A 6,000-nucleotide genomic window follows, 5' to 3' on the forward strand; every position below is an offset into this window, starting at 1 on the left:
GAAAAGGCCATATGACCCACAAAACCTAAGATACTTACTATCTGGCCCTGTGCAGAACAACCTTCCTGACTCCTGCCCTAGGAAGTGGCAAAGGAACAGGATAAAAGGAACCTGGATCCCTCTTTAACCAGACTTTATAAATATACTTCTAGGCCAGGCACTGTGGTTCACACCTGTAATCCCAGAAGTTTGGGAGGCCAAGGTGGGAGGATTGCTTGAGGTCAGGAGTTCAGACCAGCCTGGGTAACATAGCAAGACCCCATCTCCATAAGAAATTTAAAAATTAACTGGATGTACTGCTACATTCCTGTAGTCCTAACTCCTTGGAAGGCTGAAGAAGGAGGATCACTTGAGCCCAGGAGTTCAAACTATGGTCACACCAATGCACTCCAATAGAGCAAGACCCTGTTTCTGGAAAAAGAAAAAGGAAAAAAGGAAACAAAACATTTCTATCTTGTTTGTACCATTGGATTTTTTGTGGTATCTTGCCATAATTAACCAGTGTGGAGCAAATCCCTTCAGAATATATATGCATCAGTCAGATTGGGATCGGCTATGTTGTACCAATCACAACCCTTAAAAACTTATGTGCCTATAAAAAATAGGTTTCTTTATCACTCCTGCTATGTGTCTGTCCACTGAGTCAGCTGCTAGTTCTATTCCACATCTTCTCACTCCAGGACAGGTGAAGGGACCCTCCATCATTTGAACCATCATTGTTGGCCCGAAAGGGAAAAAGAATATGGAAATCATGAGTTGTTTCTTAAAGTTTCAACCAGAAGTGACATTTCTCACTTTTGCTCAAGTTCTATTGACCAACATTAAGATCTGTGCTGTAGCAGGTACAATGAGGCCCTGCCCACCTCACCTTAGCTGCCAGAGCTCACCTGGAGCACAGTGCAGTTCCCAGCAAGCTGGCAGCCTCTACCTCAAATGCTTGCTTCTCTCCTATTCCCAGGGACTTTTCCCAGCACCAGGGCTGGTTCCACACACACAGGTGCAATCTGGAAATACAAGCGTGACAATGCCACTGCAGCAAAGTTTCACCAATGGGAGGGTGGTAGCTGGTGATCAATGCCCCAGTATCCCTCTTTTGTTTTTTTATGACACAATTCTGAGGCAAGATTCACTTTTTTTCCCTGAGTGGCCTCATTAGAATTGAGCACCAGTTGCCCACAGCTCTTCCCTCATCCCTGTCTCACTTCTCCACTTACCACTTTTTTTTTTTTTTTTTTTTTTTGAAACAGAGTTTCGCTGTTGCTGCCCAAGCTAGAGTACAATGGTGCAACCTCTGCCTCCCGGGTTCAAGCAATTCTCCTGTCTCAGCCTCCCAAGTAGCTGAGATTACAGGCAGGCACCACCACACCTGGCTAATTTTTATATTTTAGTAGAGATGGAGTTTCACCACACTGACCAGGCTGGTCTCAAACTCCTGACCTCAGGTAATCTGCCCTCCTCAGCCTCCCAAAGTGCTGGGATTACAGGCATGACCACTTCCTCACTTTTGTTTCCTGAGATCACCTTCCACATATGTTGCACTGCACCCAAGATTTTGTCTCAGGGTCCACCTTTATAACAAGTCAAATTAATACATGGCCATGCTTAATTTAAAGGAAGATGAAAAGCCATTTCAATAAGACTCCAGAATGACAATAGCCCTACTGACTCCCACAGCTTCCAGCACCTTCTAAGGTTAGTTCCCGAGAATCAGGGCCACACATTCCAATCACACTGGGCGTTGTCCCCTCACCTTCATTTTTCTGCTTCTATGTCATTTGTCATATTGTCTGCCTGAATTATTTTTTCCTTCTTGTTTTCAATATCTGTAATTCAGGCTACTCCTTAATTCAAGACCCTACCAAATATTACCTCCACACTGTTTATCTGATCCTCCCAGGAGGGAGAGGCAGCAGTGAGCCAAGATCATGCCATGGCACTCCAGCCTGGGTGACAGAGCGAGACTCCATCTCAAAAAAAAAAAAAAAAAAGAAGAGACACAGTGGGAAATATGTTCAAAGTGCTGGTGTTACCTGAGGGAGATAAAAGAATATTTATCATGGGAAGTTTCCAAAGCCACAGGAGAGATGTGTGCTCCAGAACCATGTTTCTCTGCCTTTTTTTTCTTTTCTTTTTCATTATTGTACCTCTATGGAGAAAAAAAAATTATGTGAGCTTTAAATTAATTAATTTTAATTTGAAATTAAATTTCTCCCTAATGAGAGCAATTAAGTACTAAGGACTATCTGTTACCCTATCCCCCAAAGTGGGAAAAAATCCTTCCCTTCTTTAAACACCTTAATAAACACCTTAAATAAAACATTGTCTTTTACACTTCTCATTTCCTATCTTGCAATGTAATTATGTCATGTTTTGCCTACCCTAATCTATTGCAATCTTATCAATGACAAGATTTTTTCTCACTCCATCTCTGTCTTCCTCATTGCCTGACAGTGCCAGTGCGTAGCGAGTGCTATTGGCCCATGACTGGCTACGTGAGTGGCTGATTTTCTTCATTGGGAAATGTATTTACCTCACATCTACTGAGCTAACCAAAACACATTTCCCATCAGAGGCTAACACAGAAGAAAGTTAGTTCATGTTTGTGCTCAAAATCTGTGACAATTCATTATATCTCTCTCTCTTTCATCATAAATGATTGATTGCAAGAGAAGTAAATTTAATTTTGTAGGGCGTTTTCTATCTTCTGAAGTACACGCATATTTTTACTAAGCACTGTGTTAGTCTGTTCAAATGTTATAGCAAAAAACACCATAAACCAGATGACTTATAAACAACAGAAATTTGTTGCTCACAGTTCAAGGGGCCTAAAAGTTTAAGATCAAGTTAGACTTTTGATGGCCCCACCTCTTAATAGCATCACCTTGGGGATTAGATTTCAACAAATGAATTTTGGAGGCACACAAACGTTCGGCCCATAGCAAGTGCATTTGTGTTGTGTGCAAACTTTATTAAAAACAGAAATGAGAGTGGTCTCACCTCTGTGTACAATTTGGAGCTCCTAATACAAGAGATTTAAATAACAAGAAGATCTTGTCTCTTAACAATAATGGCACTTATTTAATTTGAATGAAATACAGCCGAGAAGACAAGTTGTCCTTGAACCACGGCAAGGCTCTCAGAAATCCGAGGTAAGCTTTGTGCTTAAAGAAGTGGCTACAGCTATTGTTTTACACTTCTTAAAATGAAGGCGGTAGCAGCCAGTATAAAATCAGCTGTGGGGCAGATGAATAGACCCATATTTCGGAAACTTTCCTGCATTGTCTTGGTGATCTGACAGCCCAGGCTCAGAGAACTGTGTTCATTTAAAAAATATTGACTGAACTCTTGCTGTATGCTGGGGCCTGTGCTAGACCCTGGGAACGTGGCAGTGAGCAACAGCATGGTTCCTGACCTCAGAGAACAAACACTCTAGTGTGTGTGTTGTTGGGGGAAGCTGTCTTGACCTTCCGACATACTAGCTGTGTGATCTTGGGTAAGTCACTAGATCTATTTTAACCAACATTGTTACTGTTGTTTTTAAAGAGGATATGATATCCAGCAGCCTCATCTTCCTGCAGCAGGATTCGAATGAGATCATCTAGGTGAGTCCAGACTTAGCTATGATTGGGTGTGGGTGCCCAGGTAGAATGAATACTTGAAGGGAGGTCATCACAGGTCCCTAAGGATTAATGGAGTTATTTGCATATCTTCTCCAATGTCAAGGGCAGGTAACTCCCAGCTGGGCACACCAGGGAGAGAAGCAGCTGCCTCAGAAATTGTGTCTGGAAGGAATTATATGAACATGTCCAAAAGAGAAAAAGAAAAGCATAAGAAACTTACAGTTGGTCCAAAGTAGGACTTGCCTTTTCCAAAGTCCAGCCTTTATTGGCCATTTAGAGAAAGCTGCCTTTTGGGAGAGATAGAAGGTTTGGGAATATGTGGTGGGAACTAGGACAAGGGGTTATGAGGAGACTCAGAGCAGGTGCAGCATTTGATTGTCTGTCTCGAGCATATGTGAAAGGTTCCTTCCAGTTATTGCCTCAAGAGTTCATCTTAGGAAGAGCCACAGTGGGTGGCCGGGCATGGTGACTCATGCTGTAATCCTAGTACTTTGGGAGGCCAAGGTGGGAAGATCACCTGAGTCAGGAGTTTGAGACTAGCCTGGCCAACACAGTGAAACCCTGAAACCCCGTCTCTACTAAAAATACAAAAATTAGCCAGGTGGGGTGGTGTGCACCTGTAGTCCCAGCTACTCAGGAGGCGGAGGCAGGAGAAGTGCGTGAACGCAGGAGGCAGAGGCTGCAGTGAGCCAAGACCATGCCACTGCACTCCTGCACGCCTGCCTGGATGACAGAGCGAGACTCGATCTAAAAAAAAAAAAAAAAGAGCCACAGTGGAGGCAATATGTTTAAAGTGCTGGTTTTGCCTGAGGGAGATAAGAGAATATTTATCATGGGCAGTTTCCAAAGCCACAGGAGAGATGTGTGCTCCAGGACTGTGTTTCTCTGCCTTTTTTTTTTCTTTTTCATTATTGTACCTCTATGGAGAAAGAAAATTATTTAAACTTTAAATTAATTAATAAATTTTAATTTGAAATTAAATTTCTCCCTACTAAGAGAAATTAAATATTAAGGACTATGATTTTATCAGGTAGCATGGAGCTTTGGGGGGCCACAAACCATTGTAACATCTGAATTTCTACAATCCCCTAAGAATCAATTTTCACCTCTTCAAGGACAATGTCACCCCTGTTGAAAATTGCATAGGAATTCTTAATTAGATTGATGAAGTATTCTGTAGGATACTCCCACTCACTTTTCCCAGCTCCCATGCAATCTAGTGTGCCAGGGCCTTTAATACAGTCCTGAACATGTGAAACTGAAGACAGGGCCCTCTGGGTGCAAAGGGCCTGCCAAGACACAAACATCTTGTGAGACTTTACCTAAAATACCCCCTAATCTTAAACTATGAAAAGAATAAAAGAGCAGTGAAGTCAGCAACCCAAGGGTCTTTCACAAAGTAATAGAAGTTTAAATGCCAGATTTGCTATTGGATGTTTACTCAACACCTATTCTGTGCAACATGCTGGGATAAGACATTCTTTTGGGCTTGTTGATCTTAACGTCATGTTTTCACTGGTCATTTTCAGGGAAAACGTGAGAGAACAGAACAAGCCTTGACCCAGAGGTAGGGAGAGAATACTGTGGCTTTCACACAGGAGGCCCTTTCCAACTTTATATGCAGCCATCCAAACTGGATTCGGCAATCCATTTCTCCAAAACATCGTACCCTGACTTAAAGACAGGCTTCAGAGAAACAAAGGTAGTGAGTTCCTATCCCAGACTCATCTCTTTTCCAGAAAAGTCTAACAGGAAATTAATCAAAATGTACAACAGATCTTATGACATTTCTTTTGGAGCCTGAACATGTACTATTCTGTTACTAGCTGGGCTAGTAACACTCTGGTTCAGGGAACCAAATGTCCTCAATGATCACCATAATTTGTGACTTCATATAAATTACTTCTGATCTGGAAAGTTGTTTCTTTTTTCCTTCTTAGTCTCCTGGTGAATTACTATACTTTTGCCAAAGATCAGATACTCAGGAGAAATTAAAATCACCAGAGAAATTAATGGGCCTGAGTCTTATGTAACTATGAAAATCTGTAGGACAATTCTTTCACAGAGAAAACTGGGAAACTTGTGAGTGTAATTAAAGGTAATTCAAATCTAAATGTGGGTCAAAGTAAAGAAGATCAGGACAGATGCTAAAATCAAGTCTCATGGTAGGGTGGGAAGAAAAGAGAGAGGAGATAACCAGAGAGAAGGCAAGTTATCAAGATGAATACATAAGTTTAATTATGTCACCAAATTCACCTTAACCATATCAAGTCTTTATTTCACCTCATTGGGCAAAACAAATTTTAAATTCATATGTAATTTAAAAGTTATAGGAAACCAGACTTCAAAAAGTATTCAATAGGGATCTGAACTTCAAAAT

Source organism: Saimiri boliviensis, chromosome 13 (genome assembly GCF_048565385.1).
Source record: "Saimiri boliviensis isolate mSaiBol1 chromosome 13, mSaiBol1.pri, whole genome shotgun sequence".
Taxonomy (NCBI): domain Eukaryota; kingdom Metazoa; phylum Chordata; class Mammalia; order Primates; family Cebidae; genus Saimiri; species Saimiri boliviensis.